Source organism: Ambystoma mexicanum, chromosome 7q (assembly GCF_040938575.1).
Source record: "Ambystoma mexicanum isolate Mex_15411 chromosome 7q, UKY_AmexF1_1, whole genome shotgun sequence".
NCBI classification, from domain to species: domain Eukaryota; kingdom Metazoa; phylum Chordata; class Amphibia; order Caudata; family Ambystomatidae; genus Ambystoma; species Ambystoma mexicanum.
In genome coordinates this window covers 652,469,827-652,488,871 of record NC_090941.1, presented here as the reverse complement: position 1 = coordinate 652,488,871, position 19,045 = coordinate 652,469,827, and the positions used below count along the sequence as shown (strand labels likewise).

The window sequence follows — 19,045 nt, the reverse complement described above, 5'->3', positions numbered from 1 at the left end:
TACACGCATACAAAAAACAAAACCACTTACAAGCTTCAGCTCCGGATTCTGTTTCGCTACCGCGGCGGCGGCGCCACCACACGAGTCCTAATCCGGATGGCCCGCCCCACGAGAAAATAATTGACTGCTCAGTGGGCAAATCTGTTGTCAATCAACAAGAAGCTCCGCACTGGTTGACCATACAGGCTACAAAAAGCAAATCCCGCCTCAAGTCAAGGACGTAAGACTGGGCTTCGTCTCCTTCCGCCCAGCCGCAGCAGAAATACTACACAGAAGTTACATCAGCTGTTCCTCCTCCACCCTCCCGTTCACCCCGTTCTCGGCAAGTCGGACCGACGGAGAGAGTTTTGGTGGGCGGGGTCTAAAGGGCCATTGCAACACTAGTAGGTGGTTAAGTCGAACATTTTAGGCGACTAGATGACCCAAAGTCCCATAGACCATATATCCCCTAAATGGGCTTTCATTTGAAGACCTGATGGTGCACTTGATAACCTATGGGGTTTAAATGGAAAACCTAACTGAAAAATGTCCTAAGGACATAGATGTTAAATGTCACCCCTTCTGGGGGACATGGTACCTTCCTGGTTTTTTTGTCCTGGTCACATGGGGTAACCATGTGACCAAGTAAATAAAAGACACGAGCTGCTTACGGCTCTCAGTCGATCCAGAACTGACTCTTGTGTCTTTGTGCACCATGCTGGAGTGGGTGGGCCCGCCACATGGCCCGGCATGCAGACGGTGCCCCTGCTGGGCAACGCCACCTATGGTGGTTGATGATGCCATGTGACCACAGCGATTGCGGTGCCCCGGCCTGGGTGTCCCCTGGACCAGGGCTGATGGGTCTGCAGTTCTGTGCAGACCGCGGGGTGCCCCTCGCGGTCCGCCTACAGTGCAATATAACATCCAGTGATCTGGAGGGTGCTCCCTTTGGTCCGCCCCTGCATGGATGCAGAGTGGGTAGGGGGCCTGGTGATCCGGCCACCCCAACAATAGAGGTATCTGATTTGTGTTGTGGGGCTGGGGATGTCGGACCCGTCGTGGTGATGGTGCCTTGCAGTGCAGGGTGGGCTGAAATAACACAGACACCCACGATTAGTGGTACTCTAACTGCCGCCCTGTCGTTAAGTTGTTCACCCGCACATGTGAATTTGCACACGTGACTCAGAATGCACCTCGTGGTGTCGTGCTGAGATCACAACGCCTCCCTGCCCCCCACCAGGTGGGAGACTTGTGTCTTTATTGCGGTGCTAAATCTATCAGCAGTCTACGATGGGGTGAGTGAGGGCTGTGCCCCAGCCACGGCTCCTGGCCCACGCTGCGCACAGTCCGGCTCCCCCAGCACGGCTCCTTTCTTCCCTTTTTTTTTTTTCTTCTCTTCACTGCACCGGAGAGACCAGGCGCAGTGCGTGGGTCCATGGACCCCTCGTTGCCAGATGTTATGGGGCCAGGGATGCCGGCACCATCATGGTAATTATAACACCATCATGGTGTTATTGCAGCCCAGCAGGGCCGGTCTGCAATAACACACAGACACCAGGGATTATTGGTACTCTAACTGCCCAGCGGGAAACCATTCGGCCCTTTTATTGAATTGGTCACCTGCACATGTGACTTTGCACACGTGACTCAGCATGCACCATGTGGTGTCGTGCTGAGATCACAATCATTTGTCGACATATATGTTGAACTGCCAAACCCACACTTCCCCACATTTATTTTCTTCTACATTAACTAACTATTTCCTTATCATTTGTGTATGCCCTATTGGATGGGACGGGGTGGGGGTATGGAGCGTGCTTAGATTCTATTAAAGACTGGGGTTTGTATTACCCCGGCATCCCTCTTCCTTGTTTCAGTCACTACTACTAGGGATATGAAGGAATCTGTTTTTCAGCCGTATTTTAAATTGATAGTAAAGTATACCACGGTTGACACGGTATTGAGCAAGTATTCATATTATTTATTTATTTATTGTGATCTAGTCCACTAAATGAACTTTTCACATTTTTTAGGCAGAAAAAACTGAAAAGAATGCTGCATCCTAAATGTATACATACATCTTAAATTCATCATATCGACATTATAAAACCAAGTCTTTAAAATTCCCCTTAAGGTAGAAGCATTTTTGTAAAAACAGCTCTACAAGATACACTGATCTCCAAGTTAATGTTAGCTTTTATTCATTCTAAGTTTACTTTGTTTATCTTTAACCACATTGGATCAAGCCAGGCACGCACAAAATGTACATATATTTTTAATTTGTGATTTTTATTGATCTTTTGTAACATGCTTAATACCAGAGCTTAGTGTCTAAAGGCAGGAGCTGGATTCAAAACTTACTTGCGGTGCATTGTCTTGCTGTCCTCCCGGTCCCTGATTTGGTTTACATTTTAAAACCTGCCACGGTACAATTGATTATACAAGAAAGAAGATTTCATAGGATATACATAAATTATTAAAAAAACGTTTTCATCACTAAATAAATGTGATCTATCCCTAACAAGACTTGCATTTAGAAATCCTATAATTATTGTAAGAGGATTCAATTCAACACTACAGCTAAGTCAATGCCTAGTCTGGGATACTGAATGGAAACCCTTATTGATATATCTTTATGTCCAGTTCATGCGTTCTGGATGACTACCCCTATATAACACCCCTCTCTTGGAATCCCCCTGACCCCACTGAGCCAAGAAGTAGTTCTGTTTTGCAAGTTAAACGGTTTATTTGAGAATTTAAACAATATAGATATATATCACACTTTATAATAAATTAATAATTGGATATCACACTTAATCTGATCAGTAATCAATAATGGATAGTCTGGCACTAGCACACTTGTGAATAGGAACAGAAGAATAAGGTGGTAGAGAATACTTTATATAAGTTCAGATGGATGTAATGTTGAATGAAAAATGCAATACAGAAAATACTCAATATGATTGCAACAAAACAATGTAATCACTTTTCTCTGGCAATCCCCTCCCCCCTTTATGCAATGCAAGGAAATGGAAGGAAAGCACACAGTTCTCAGAAATGCAATCAAATGTAATTCAGTTCACCCCAGCAAGCTTAGACTACAGAAGTTGGAAACACAGGCCCAAAATGCTTTTATATGTGCTGGCAATGAAGTGAAAAATATGCTAAAATGCTTTTAATTCCCTCTAGAGGTTCAGGGTGAGTGGTGTCAAGTTAATGTTAGTCCAGGCTCACTCTAGCAATGATTCAGGGATGGTTCTTAAGAGGCAAACGAATTTTTAGCATGGAACTAAGGAAGCTTCTGTTTTCACACGTGGAGAAATGTGCAAATCGCGGCAAATTCGCGAGTGCGTTTTTCGCGATTACAGAGGAACTACAAGGACTAGCACTATCGTTTTGGGGTCCTAGGACAGCCTAGGATCTCAGCTTCCAGATGAAAGTTACTGCAAGTCTCTAGGACAAACGGTCACGGAGATATGAGCGATATGGTAAAGGTCGTTTTTCAGATTTGAAATTTTAAAGTTCAAAAAGACAAGTGACAGCTAGCAACTAGAAAATGACAGGTGACAGCTTTGCAAATGACAGGTGACAGTTAGGAGGCAGTTCAACTTAGATTAAAATAGATTGAATTATATTATTTTAACTAAGAGATTGGTTCTACACAGTTCTGCTAGGTACTCACAATATATTTTTGAAATAAATGGGCCTCGCCACGGATCTGGTCAGGTTTTAGACTGGACTCTGGTCTGGTCTCGGCACTTCACAGTGATCTGGGTCAGCTCTCTGGTTCTGCTAACAGCGGTCTGGGTCAGCTCTGCTCTGCCTCTGGTTCTGGATATTGATAGATTTGAAGTCTGGATCTCGGGATGTGGTATGGTCCGGCAAAGCGCGTTGCAGCAAATGGAATTGACTGTCCCTATCTGTCCTGACTGTCTGCTTTTATGTGTTTTGAAAATGGGTGTGTGTGCAGCATCACTAGGCTCTACCCCTCTCCACTTGTCATTGGCCACTTCACTTAAGCCAGGCCCCAGCTAATGTCACTTTTTGTTAACCAGTTTAAGTCAAGACAATGTTTACATATGCAGCTAGAATGCTGATTCTAAGTTCAAAACTATGACATTTAAACAATTGCAACCTATGTGACACTCAAAAGTAGGTCACTCATTTCTTTTAAACATTTAGATTTTTAGTGTCTTTCAGTCCAAATTTACTTAAACTGCTGAAATCCACAGCTCAGCCAGTCTTGTTATAAACCTTCAAGTCACTTCAGAATATAACTTTACATTGTATCCACCTCTCAGTAAGTCTTTCTTTGGCATGCTCTGGGTTCATTTATTCAGTTTTACACAAAGTCTGGTGGTTTTAAAACGCCGGCTTTCTGATAGTGGTGAGTACTGGTAATGCAACCATTTTTGGGATTTAAGAAAATAAATTCCCCAAAATTCTAGGTTGCTTTTGGCAATCGGCATTGCCATTCCCAATGGTTTCAGACTACGGTGTGGGTAGTCCAATGGTGGTTTTAGGCAGTGTCCTTCTGTGCCCATAACATCGGCAAAAATGGGTGGCAGCCTATTCTTCATGCCTTTCCCTGGGCATTTTCTGGGAAGCTCTGGCCATCATGATGTTTTCCATGTCAGTACTGTACAGTTTTGAGGTAGGGCTCGGATGCATGGATAAAAACATCCCACATTATGGCGTGGATTGTAGAGGAACTATCAAACCAAAACATACCTACATCAAAAGAAACATTTTCCTGTAAAGAAATAAGCTCTTCGGTAACATTATCAACTCATATTGTTTTAGGAAGAACTTCACCAAGGCAATTAATCAGAGCTTTTTGGTGACCATTCATCAAACAATGCCAAAACATTTCCGAAAGTATCTGTATAGTGTGATGAACAAATCGGGAGCAAAAAAAGTCCATAGCTAGTTGATGTGCACATCAGATGTCAAGAGTCTCAAGCTCATTGGCTGTTCCACATAGTCTACAAATAGATTAGTTTTGGGAATAATTCTGTGAGAACCCATTGCTTAAAATGAGCAAAGTTAGTAAAAATAAAAGTGCCCTTATTGATACATATTGTTTGGAAAAGCTCTTAGCTACTGTCACAGCTGGGCGCCTAACTCCCTATCACCCAGACGAAAGTAACCAACTAGGCGGTGAGATGAAGGCTGAAGATAAAGTGAGAGTACAGACGCAGCATCCCCCAGGCTGTAAAAGAGAAAATTGAGTATCCCTTCCAAACAACTCAATATGAAAGTACACACCAAGCGAAAAAGCAGTGACAGGTGCTAAACCTAGGCATATTCACGGCTCCCCCGCAGCCTTTCACCTGAGTCCGTAGGCCAGAAGACCCACCCGATGACATGAGGTGTGACAAAAACAAAAGAAGCAGCAGCCTGACACGTGGGTGTGATTATGGGATAGAGGATAGCAGTATGTGGTGCAGAGGAGCAGCTGCATGCCTCTGCAGGAAACCCTTCCCACCTACCTCTCATGTGTTGGAAGCCTGAGATTGTGCTGTGTTTGACACCAGCAGTTATGCCAATACTACAACGTGTGTTTGCAAGAAGATACCCTATCGAATGTATCCCCAAAGTGATGACAACCTAAGGAAGGAACTCCCTGAAGGAATAGGAAAAAGAACAGAGAAAAGAAGCCTCTGACGTCACAAGAGTATGAATACATCTCGAGATAATGGCCGAAGAAAAACTAATAACGAAGTAAAGAATCAAGTGAACTTTTAAATACGAAAAAGATTACATGTGCACAAAGTGCTGCAGAGAATCAACTGTTCAATAATTCTACAGATGGTGAAACGCAACTAGACTAAGTCATCATAGAAGCTGGCTATATGTAGTGAATAGAATGCAGGCAAAGCCGCCATTGTATAGAAGCTGGACATCGGTATCATGAATTTAGTAAGCTAGAAACCATGAAGAGGAAAGGGAAAAACTATGTCGCAGGAAGAATAAGCTGAATCGTGGAACTGCATGGCAAGGTTGTCTGACCTGCAGTCAAGATTGAAGCAGCCAAAGTCAGCTATCTATTCTGGAAAGGAGTGAACGTACGAAGGATGAATCATCTCTTGTTAAGGTGCAAAGAAAGAACACCAAGAGTGTCAAGTTTAATTCATTTAAGAAATTTAAAAGCTGCAAAATGAACCAAATCGTGGTCTCCTGTCACGTGAGCCAAGGTTGAAATTAGAGTTCGAACTTGGAGTCCTAGAACACTATAGCGAGTGCCCTCACTCCTGTGTATTCTCAGAGACAAAGATACCCGGCAAGGGCAAGTTCAAAGACAATCTTCATAGCAGAAGGCTAATTGGGTGGGCAGGTAGTCAGGCCCATTTTCTTGCACCTGCATCTAGGCTTACGTACTGCTAACTGAATTGAATGTTCCAGTCCAAACAGCGCCCGTCCAAGCCACCCTTCAACCAGCAGATACCCTCCCCAACCCACACAGCCTGCTCATCACAGTGAACCGCTCTCAGGGAGACGGACAGTAAAGAGAGCCACCAATAACACCCGACTTAATAACCCTTACCACCCCTTCCCCTCCTAGGACATGGACTGAACGAGTTGCCAACTCCAGCCGGAATACCACCTACAGACGGAGCCCAAACTAGTAGCGGACACCCCCTCACCCGCCACTACACCACAAGACAACCAGACCAAAAGCAGGACCAACTAGACGTCACCAAACAAAGACTAAACAACTCTCAATTTTACAATGCCGTGCAAATGACCCATTCCAAGGAAAAGACGAAGCGATGAAAGAACAAACACTCCAGAACAGCAACCTAGAACAACAACCATAGACTGGACCCCCAAAGACAGGAACACAACCCGAAGCAACCCTGAGAAAAATCCCTCTACCTAACTCCATACCTCGCAGACAACTGGCCACCACAGCAATCCAACCCAACATTAGAAGTAGCAACATCAAACAACCTAACACAAGCAAGCAGAAGAAGGATGACCAACACAAACAACAAACAGACGACCGACGCAATAACCCCCTACATCACCAAAGCAAGAGGAACTTCCAATCAACAACCGCAACTCCCGGAAGACGAACACGATGAAAACACAAAAAACCCAAGACAAAACCTAGAACTCTTTGAAGACGCTGACACCCCGAATCCCACAGCCCAACAAGTGACCGACCAAGAAGGGAACCTCAACACCGAACAGAAGACAACCTCGACAAAGACCAAACCAAACAACACCTCCAAACTTCACTGCAATCTAATAAACACAATATCCATGTCAAAACACTCAAAAGAAATCTTCGACCTACTCGACGACAACGGCCTCCACATCCTGTTCATCACAGAAACATGGCTGGACGACAACTACAAAATCACACTCCAAAGCTGCCTTCTGACCGACTTCAAAAGCCTACAAATAAACAGAAAAACAAAAAAGGAGGCATCGCTATAGCATTCAAAGAACACCTGAAAATAAAAACTGACAAACCACTCAACATCCTCAACTGCGAAACTATGGTAATACACCTAACAGCGAGCCCAAAAACCAACATCACATTCATCCTGGTATACAGACCGCCAACATATGCAACATTCGTCGATAACTTCATAGAAGCCATCACCAACTTAGTCATCAACCACGAACACCTAATCATCCTGGGGGACTTCAACATCTGGTTTGAAGACAGCCACGCCAACTCCCAAAACTCAGTAATTGAACAACTCAGCACCATGAAACTACGACAACTAGTCAAAGGAGCAATGCACTCGGCAGGACACCATAGACACAATTTTCGCCAAAGAAAAACTCATCACCATGGCACCTCCGATACAAATACTGTGGAGCGACCATCTCATCATCCCATTCGTGATCACTCTGCCTACCCAAGCCTACACCCAACAACCGAAACTCACAACCACCACCAAAAGAAACTGGAAACATGTCAAAGAAAGCAACCTATTCGAACAACTGGAATTAACGAAACCCTCAACTAAAGATCTCGAGCTAGCGGACCTAGACGGGAAAGCAGAGATATTGCACAAATGGATTGTGGCTACAATAGACAAGATCGCCCCCAAAAAAAGTTCACCCCATCAAAAAAAGAGCAATGGCAAAATGGTTCACCCCACCATTAAACGACATGAAAAAGGAAAACAAAAAGAGAAATTGGAATGGAGGAAAGAATACAACCCAAGGAAAAAAAACACTGTACCAGAAACAAATCTGCACATACAAGAAGGAAATTCAAAAGGCAAAGAGAAGACACTATGTTGACAGAATCAACAACGCCACCAACACACAAAAAGAAATGTTTAGCATCATTGAAGAAATGGGAAACCCACCAGGCTGTGATAACATCCCAACCCCCTACGAAAAACTATGCAACGACCTGGCAGACCACTTAAAAAAAAAAATCAATGACATCCGACAAACCATACAAAAGCGACCAACCAACCACAACACACAACCCAACAAACCTAACACGGAACCACAGCACAAACTCCAAAGCTTTTCTGAAATATCAGCAGAGGCATTCGCAATGCTTGTAAATCAAAGCAAGAAAGCGGGATCACCCATGGACCTCTGTCCCCCAGACATCTACAAATCAATCCTCGCGCAAGGATCACCAGCAGAACACTAGAGAAACCTTCAAAATCTTTCACTATCAACAGGGACTGTACCAAAGATCTTTAAATCAGCATACATCAAGCCACTCTTGAAAAACACAAGTGGTGACGCAGATGGCCTTTCCAACTACAGGCCGATCTCTAACATCCCCTACCCAGCAAAACTTCTAGAAACCTACGTTTTTAAACTAACCCAAGAACAAGTAGAAAAACACCACCTGCTGGACCAAGCTCAAATCGGTTTCAGACCTGCGAGAGGAACGGAAACAGCATTACTATCCATCTGGGACGATCTCAAAACTAACGCAGACTCAAAAACTACCTCAGCCCTTATTCTGCTCCACCTCTCCGCAGCCTTTGACACAGTTAGCCATGACACCCTGACCAAAAGACTAGAAGACATAGGCATAACAGACACAGCACTACGCTGGACCAAATCATTCCTAGCAGACAGAACAGAAACCGTATGGATAAAACCTTTCAAATCCACTCCACGAGTTAACGACTGTGGAGTGCCACAAGGATCCTCACTATCTCCACTATATTTCAACATCTATCAGACTCCGGTCATCAGAATCTTCAAAAAATACAACATTACATGTTACAACTACGCAGCTGACACTCGGATCATCTACAAAATCAAAGACACTGATGCCGACCACTCAACCCTAACCGACTGTCTAAAAGAAGCCTTCAACTGGATGGATGCCAACAACCTGAAAATCAACCCAGGAAAGACAGAAATCATGATTGTATCCAAAGACCAAGAGAACGAAACCACCATCCCATGGCCTACGGAAATGGGAAACGCACCAACACCATCAAAGGTAGTAAAAAATCTGGGAGTCCTAATGGACAACACCCTAACCCTGGAACCACAAATAAATGCAACAGTGAAGAAATGCTTTTTCCTCCTCCACACGGCAAGAAGAATTCTACCTGTCCTCTCCTTCATGCACAAAACACTCCCTATCGTTGCCCTAATCATGTCAGAAATCGACTATGCAAACAGCCTCTACCTCGGAATACCAGAATACCTCCTAAAGAAACTGCAATGGATCCAAAATGCAGCTGCAAGACTACTCCTCAAACTATCCAGAAGAGACCACATCACTCCAGCCCTAAAAACACTACACTGGCTCCCAGTAAAACATCGCATCACCTTCAAAACAATATGCATAACGCACAGGGCAATCAGCAGACAAGGAGCAGAATTCCTACAAAAGAAAATAAAAGTCTAGAAACCAACGAGACCCCTCCGATCAAGCAACGAAATTCGCCTGGAACTCAAACCATACCTTAAGAAAAAACTTGGAGGCACCTCCTTCTAACGCTTAGCCGCAAAAACCTGGAACAACATCCCAAAAGAAATAAGAAACCCTGAATATCATCTAAAATTCAGGAAATCACTAAAAACCTGGCTCTTCAACACCACAGACTAAATCTGGAAACCAAAACAGGAAAAAGGATGACTAAACCGGAAAGGAGATGGACATCCCCGACCCGAGAGGATAACTCCCACGGCACCTGGACGGGTGAAACCGGATAGACTGGAACACAGGCGGCATGCACGGAGACTGAGTCAACTACCCCAGACAATCCCACCAACACTTCACCTGCCCTTAGTTACCGCCAGGTACCAAAGTGGTATGGAATTGTCGAGATATTGGCAATCACCACACTACCTGAGAGGTTGACATTGGCAGGTGCACTGGCCACAGAAGTATGATGGGAGGATAAGGGGAGCTATGAGAGAGCATGTTAGAGGTGGGGGCCAGTGGAGTAAGGAACCTTATATGCCAGTCGGACCCAGATCAGGACAGAGCTGCATCAGGGGAGACCACCCAAGCCGAGCGCCTCAATTCAGGATAGAGACGCAAACTAACCAACCCTACTAACAATTTCCCTTTCTGCATACACCTCTCAAACTCCAAACCAAACACCACCAAACCTACAGCACAACAAACCGCACAAACTTCACTACACTGCAACAACAAAACCAAAACACACATAGTCTTGCACAACAGTACACAACAACTACCGGCCGCAAACACCCCAGGCCCAGCCAACGGACCCACCGGGCTGAGGCCGCCAACAGCACATCACTGCTCTCTTGCACTTTTCCTGCTTCCTCCCACTAACTCAACCTCCCCTCCTCTTTCAGAACCGCCAGAGCGCCAGGGGACCACTCCGGTGGTGATAGTGCGCGGTACAAATGTCCTTTAACATTAACATGGCACAAGCGTGCCAACCAATTGTGGTGGTCCATAAATCAAAGATATATAAACTTAGGGGGAAATCAGGTATAGAGCAAGTGAGGAGCCAACCTGACATATCTTAAAGGATCAAAAACATAAAGCTCCTATACTTTATAGGGTTTTAGGCATTCGAGAGAGATTTTCTTTGGACACAAATTATCATACTACAACATAAATCAGTACGATGGTGTTGAGAAGTTCAAGGAGAATACAACCTAACTTCATTGTTAATACTATTAAGAACAATTTTAATATAAAACATATACATTTAAAAACCATAAGCATTGAATATAGGCAAGGTACAAGATGACCAATGTTGTGAATAAAGTGCTGTGTGCAAATCACCAAAGAGTGTTAATAAAATAGAAAAATACTTAAAGCTTTCTTTGTCTTACAAGTAAGGACAAGTTCTAGGTTAACAAATGCTTAGTTGCAAATTTAACAATCAAACTTGTAAGAACAGACAACCTTTGACTTGTTCTAGTGAACACAAGGAGGGAGGAAAAACCACACTAAATACAATATACGAGACCTCTCTTTTTCCAATGTCTCAAAAGAGTAAAATAATGAGGTGTTAAGGTTACCAGATACCTAAAAATACACCTTGGTTGGTATTAGATCATAATTGAGGTACTTGATGTTAGTATCTACATTAACCCTACATGTTTCGTTCCTATAGTCCTTTGGATTGGTTGAGGAACTTCTTCAGGGGAGTGTGTGGGGGAGCTGAGACTAAACACATCCTTAGCTCGAGTCGTGGTCGAAGCTTAATAGAACAAAACTTTTTCAGGCTGTTGTAGCAGCGTCGAATCCTCGATTTTTGTTGCAGAGGATAGGTCTAAATATATAACCAGTCGCAAACTCTTGTTCGTAATACGCGTTGTGAGGTTGCCAGGTTCAGCCGTCACGGTATCGGTAAGTATTTCCTAGGTACTGCCTGGATTCATAGTGTTGCAGTCCTCAGGGGGATCCATTCAGTTTCATTTAGAGGATGACAACATAATTCCTGTGTCATCTGTTGTGATATTGGCTTGCTGCTATATGGGCACGCTCTAAAATGGCGAAGTAGTCATAATCTGAGACGGCGGTGTGACTCCGCTTGGTGAGGGCAGTTCCGCGGATAAATCAAAGGACCTTATAGTTTGAAAACCAATGAGAAACCTTGTATCTAATATTTCTGAAGATGACACATTTTAGAGGTAGGCATATGTTGTCCATCTGACAGTGGGCAGCCAATCAAAATCCTAGTTCCTATAGATAGTATACTTAGATGTTCCCCTTAATTCAATCCCGATCCATAGTAGGTTTTTCATTATTTGCCATGTAGTATGATGTCACCTCTGATGTTTATTTGGTATATAACCTTTGTTATATGAAAAGATCACTGATATGAGCGTCCGTCCGTTGTAACTCCCTGTTTTAGATAATTGTTAATAAAACAGTACTTTGCCATCTTCCTGACTTGGTTCAGTTATTTGGAAAACGGAAACGGTGGGCAGTTCCTCCTTTGAAGAAATCCCTGCCTAGTTTCCACAGGTGCTCTGCGGACGGAGGGCGAAGTGGTCGGATTGAAGAAGGAGTCGATACCGAAGGCCTTGAGTCAATTAACGAATGGTGAGTAGACTAAGGGGAATGGAAAATGATGGGACGGGATTGTAATAATTTTGAGTAACAGGAAATAATTGTAGAGATAAGCGATACCGCCTAGAATTCCTAATTCAAGGGAGTTAGGAGACATTTCAAATCCCTATTGGGTAGAGTGAAATATAAAACGCATAGTCAGAACTACGTAAGGTGATGTCTCAAATCCTCTACAGGGTAAAAAGTAAAGGCGAGGGAAGAATTGATCACAGTGTTTTATAAAGTGTAAATGTCTAGTCTAAAGTAAAGTCTGTTGAGTAAAATATCAAAGAGCGTTAAAGATTGTGAACATTTGAAAAAAGTAACAGAGTAAAGATAAAGTGTAGTAAAACGATTGGCACCAATCGAAACAATAGGGCATTGAAATAGGAGGATGGAGCAGCGATTGATGGTGCTTGCTCATATTTGCTGTTTTAAAACATTGAAAAGTGGTGATTTAAGCCAGGGTAAAAGGTTTATTTAACGGTCTGGTAAGTATCAACAGTCGATTGAGACTTGTCATTATGGGGAATGCTCCTCTGATGCACCTATGCAAGACATTGCCGAAACATATGCACAAGCTCAAACAGTACAGTGCAGAATGGGTAAAAGGTACTGCAGATAAAGGTTTCATGCCGTGGCCACAAGGGGAACATTGTCAAGAGCAGTATTGCAACACATGACTACATACTCGCACGATGCATACACGGGAAATAAATTAGAGAAATTAATAGTGATTTTAGTGCTCTGGAAGATGTATCAAGAAGAAAGAGAAGACCCGCCACCTGAGGAGTGGATGCTTTATCAGCACAAGGAGGAAGGTGTTGAACCCTCAACTCCCCTTACCTTGCCTGAAACAAAGAGTGTTGTTATGGAAGAGATAGGAGTGTATCCTTTAATGGAACTGAGTGCAGCAACGGGCTATAGTAATCCGATATATGAACCCCCTGCTTATAGTAGTGATGTTAGTCCGGAAGAGAATAAAAGAAAGGAAGATATTTTTAAACTCATACATGGCAAGGAAGAAAGAAGTGAGCTGTCAAATTTGTTGACAGAAATAGACAGGGAAATCAAGAGATGGAAAGGAAAAAAGATAAAGCTGATGAGGTAGGACAGGCACAAAACGAATGGATGGGAGGACAGATATTACACAAGATAGATGGGAAAAGTATCGAGGAAGTTCGGCAAAAAGAAGATAAGGACGAACAAGAAAGGAAGAATGAGGAACGAGGGAAAAGATTGAAAGAGGATGAACAGAAAAGGAAAAGAAGGGAGCGATGAGAGCAGAAATATCATGAGGAGTAAGAGAAAATTGAAGAACAAAGAAAGTAGGACAATAGACAAAGAGCAATAGAAGAAAGGGATAGAAAGGAAGAGAGAAGAGGAGGAAGCACAAAGACCAAGCGACAAAAGATTACAGAGACGAAGAGAAAAGAAGGGAAGGTGTAAGAGGAGAAGAATGAAGGCAAGAGGAAGAAAGAATTAGAAGGGATGCAAGAAAGCAAAGGGAGCTAGATGAAGAAATAGAACATAAAAGGAGACCTCAAGGTTTTAACTTCAGTTTCATCCGGAAAGAACAAATGAGGCCAAGCCCAGAAATACGATGGGACAGAGTGGAAGAGATTCTTCTGATAAAGGAAGTAACGCCAGCAGTATCTAGAGTAGCGCTAGAAGAAGAATGATTTGATGTGGAAAGCATTGGAGAATGGATTGATAAGGTCTATCAGCAGTTAAGACAAGATAGCGAGTCCAGAGCTCGAAGGAACAGTGATCGATCCCCAGTACCGCAATTACAAATTGAGGAAGGAAACTTGTTAAGTGATGAATGTAGGGCATCGTCTTTGAGTAGACTAAACTTAGACAAGGGTGAGGAGGATGATGGTCACACTAGTTGGGGCCTAGATATGTTAGACGAGGAAAGAGAGTCCAGTCTTGGGGCAGAAGGAGGGAGAGCATGCACCCCTGAAGGAAGTCAGCAAATGGAAGTGAAATGGACAGATCTGGAACTTCCTAAAGATAGAAGGTCAGATACCACGGCATATCCTGAGCGTCCCGAGGATGATCACATAGCGAGAAGGGAGAGTCTCCACCATATATAAGTAGGATAAGGTCATTACCGACAAGAAGACAGACAGGGACGATTATCCCTGCCATGGATAGACTAATAGTGGGATCCGACTATGAGAAAGGGTTTAGGCAGTTTCCCTTTTTAGAAAAAGGGGGAGCAAGACCGCAATACATTCCATGGCCACAGATGGATAAGGATAACTTAAAATGTAAGCTCCCTAGTTTGACTTCTAGGACTGGCAAATGGATATACAAATTCAAAAAAATGATAGGAGGAAATACGCTGGCCGTAGGAGACATAAAAGGTCTCTTGGCAACCATTCTTGGCGAGAGGGCTGATGACGTATGGAGAAGAGCGGTATATTCAAGTGTGGCTGCACAAAACACAGCGCATGACGGAACGCTGTTTAATAATTGTAGAGCAGATGTTTGGAGGGCTCTTAGGGTACAATATCCTGACACATCGGATATGGGTGCAATTATGACACCTAAAATTAAGGAAGATGGAGACCCTATTGCTCAAATTCAGGATATGCAGGAGAAATGGCAGCTTGAAACTCGCGAGCTGTGGGAAAAGACTGTGGCACTATTTTATCATATTTTATGTCAGGGGTTGCCTGAGCCAATACAGAGGCAGATGAAAAAACAAGTAGGGATGGAAGCGAAGCCATGGGCTGAGATGCAGCTGACAATAGTGCACCATTGTTGGTTATTACAAAAGAAAGATGAGAATAGGAAAATCGAGGAAGCCAAATTAGTTCAGAAAAAATTGTAAAAATTTTCCATAGTAGGGACGGTATTGACAAGCGGAGAAGGAATGGGAATGCAGGAAGCAATGGGTACCTCACAGACAAATAATCTATGCCCGATGGACCAAGGTGGGTATGGGGTTACGCCACGAGGCAAAGGTATGGGTTATAGAGGAAGAGGAGGTGGATTTCAGAATAACCAAGGTGGGTTTCAAAACACACAGAACGAAAACCATAGCACTCAGGGAGGATATAATCAAGGAGGGATTAACAGAAGAGTCCCTCTACTATGTTAGAATTGTGGAATGACAGGACATATTGCAGGCGTATGTGGGAGCCAAGGGAATGTACAAAATGGACAGTTTTCCAGAGGGGGACACCTTATCCTCCGCCAAACAGCACACAGAACAGAGAGGGCTTTGCCCAAGATCACACATCTTATCAGGCATAAGTACAGCACATGCAACAACAAAGTACAAATAAATCCGCCACAAGGGCAGTCGCAACAATCTCCTATGCAGACACAACAGTAAGTATTGACACCTAGACTAGGAGGTGTCACTGTGGTAGGAGGAAATCATTTTACAGGGACAGGGATGAGCTTGTATCCACAATAGGACAGCTCACAGGTTGTCTTGATGTGTTCAATACTATCTGTAACACCAGACCCCCAAAAATGTGTTATTCTTGATCCTGTTGCATCAGGACTCCCAGGACTTGACTTAATTTACGTTTCGCCAAAAAAGATTAAAACACACTAGGTTGCCTCAAGGGTACTGTGAGTCCCCATCGATCTTTAACAGAGTCCTACAGATGGATATAGGCAATATCAATCGCGAAAGTGCGGTGATACAATATGCAGGTGACCTGTTGATTTGCAGTAGAACAGAGGATGAATGCAGACAGGGCTCCATCCGATTATTGACTATTCTAGCAGACAAGGGATCAAAGTCGGACAAAGAGAAGTTACAGTACTGCCAAGAAGAGTTGTTCTACATAGGTCAGTTGATTTTGCATGAAGGAAAGAAAGTGACAGCTGAGAGAACACCGAGCAAAGGACCACGGACATCGACCTGTCCTGTATCTGCAGCCCTCTCAGCCACAGTCAGCTGCTGTGTCCCAGAGGAGCAGGAGCTCCACACCACTGCAGTGGTTCCAACCTCACAGCAAACAGTGCTCTGAGGTAAGCCCTCCAGCTCCCTACTTGAAGAATCACAAATCCGCCACTATTGTGGGGATTGAGCTACAATTGTGCCCGCATCTGCCGCTCTTACTTTGGAACACTTTTCATTCCAACGATCATTCAATCAGAACTCCCCACGAGCAACTCCTACACGGGATCCATTGGCACCCACAACGCCCCTATCCATTCCAAGATGGCTTTTCCTTCCTCGTCGGCCTGAATGAGACCGGCACACCCCTTCAACACAATCCATTTTCATGGATTGGCTGCTGGCTGCATTGTATCATCCAATTACACGCCGGCAAGGCGTGAGCTGGCCCACCGAGCAAAGGACCATGGAGCCAAGGACGTCGACCTGTCCTGTACCTTTCCAGTCCTACCAGTTGCCATTGCCAGGAAGCTCTGCCTATTTGCACCCCGTTCCTGCTCCCACCATATTCCTACCACTCAGGCTGAGCTGAATTCAACCCTGTGCATAAACTGGTAAATCACTGCCATGAAAGGATTCGGTATCCTCGCTACCGCTCCCCTCTTCCTACACTAAGAATAACTCTGCCGCTCCTCCAGCAAGTAACTCTCTCATTTTCGCTTCATCATAGAACATCTACAATCGTAATCCACGCGACCACTCAAAACCTAGTCTGACTCTCTCGCAACAACACTGACCCATTATCTGTCCATCACGCTATGCTAGCACATGTAAGCTACGCACAGGCACGCAACTGAAAACCACACTGGGAACTTCCCATATTACACCGTGCCTTCACCGCTGCTGACCCACCAAATTATCTCAGTCAAGAGTGCTTTTGGATCACAATCTTAAACTGCTATTTCCCTATTCAAATTGTACCAGCCTGTTCTGATCTGCATTTGCCTGATTTCTGTGGAGCTAGCCTATTTTGAATTGCTACTGCCCTAGTGCTGCCTAACTAGCCTATTTTGAATTGCCACTGCCCCAGTGCTGCTGAACTAGCCTATTCTGAATTGCTACTGCCGCCGAACTAGCCTATTTTGAACTGCTACTGTGCTAGTGCTGCTGAACTAGCCTATTTTGAATTGCTACTGCCCTACTGCTGCTGAACTAGCCTATTTATGAATTGCACCTGTCCTACCTTTACTGAACTAGCCAACCATGATTATAATGACCATACACATGTTGGATTAGCCTATTTTGAACTGCATATCCTGAACTGTCCCACCTTAGTTAGATTACTTGTATATATGTCACAATGATTACTGAAACTGCCTAGCGAGTTCTGTACTAGTACTAGAAACAATATTCTCACTGTACTGCACAAATTTATCCTCCTGCATCCTGCCAGAGAGCGACACCAGCCCCCTCCTCACCCACCTCGCCTTCTCATTCATCACACTCGCCCTCTGGTCCATCAGCAGCATGTCCCTCATGCTCGCAGATCTATCTCTTCTGTAGAGGAGGTCCTAAATAAAGCCTGCACTCCAGTCGCCCATTTTGAAGTACCAGGAACATTCACACCGAAATACGTGACGTATCATTAGCAAATAAATCAGCATAGAGCCGCAGTAGGGCTCTGCCCAGTGCCTATCAGAAGAACAATACCCATTGAAGTACCAATAACCAGACAACCATGGGCAGTAAGGTACCCATTGGGAAAACCCTACCAGCAAATGAAACGAAATGAAGGTTGCTTAAACACTGTCCCGGAAGAAACTCAAAAGGCCTTAATTGAAGATGAATGGTGATGTCAGGAAGACCCGGACAGACTTGCAGATAGAAGATAAGACGACCCAGAGATGACACACAGAGACGAAACGCCATGAATGAGGATATCGTGAACCTAGAAGGCGAGACGATGTTGAAATATAAAGAAATGTGAGCTGTAAAGCAGGATGAAGTCATTCAAACCAGCTAAACGCCTGTGCATATGCTTGCAACCGCAAGAAAGCTAAGAAAATAGTGCGGCTTGCTATGCTAAGTAGAAGAATAGAGCGGCAAGCGCCATTATACACAATCTACCTCAAAACAAAGCATGTTATATAAGTGCAAGTCCAATTTACACAAAAGCAGAATTAACTCAGGTTACTAGAGGTCAAACAGGACAGGATTCGTATTCCACCTAAAACGAGAAGAGATGGCTGAATCGAAACTCAGCAGAGGCAACATGCACCAGGAAGAGCCAAGGTCAGACCAATAGAAGGAACGAACAGTAGCTTCGCGGAATCGAAATTTAAGAACAGAACAGCCTATCTCAGGAAGGCCGAGATAAGGAGGCTCAGGCAGGTGGCAAGCTGAACAAGAATTAAATGCACACATTGGAGGAAACTAGGCAAATTCACGGTGTGAGCAGCACGTGACCATCCGAGCAAGAAGAAGCACGGGTTCACACCTACGCCTGGCTGTCGCCCAGACAGAGATGATATAACGTTTTCTGACAAGAAGACACAGTTTCGAGGCCGACCACAGCCAACTAATTGACATAGCCACTAAAGTAATGATGGATTGAGGGAAGGCGGGGTGAATCCTAGGGCACCCTGCACCTGGCTGACCATTTTGCGTGCTGCTAAGTAAAGTGGAGATCTATGCATGGG

The 19,045-nt window shown here is 44.1% G+C and overlaps 1 protein-coding gene across 2 annotated transcripts in view; it reads right to left on the bottom strand.

Moving 5' to 3' along the window:
- Positions 1–163, bottom strand: part of SLC7A1 (solute carrier family 7 member 1) — a 552,639-nt gene extending 552,476 nt beyond the window's left edge. For both annotated transcript variants that reach the window (XM_069640689.1, XM_069640692.1), the window contains exon 1: positions 31–163. The gene's annotated coding sequence lies outside the window, so the exon portion shown is untranslated. The remainder of the gene's footprint in view (positions 1–30) is intronic.
- Positions 164–19,045: the final 18,882 nt, after the last annotated feature.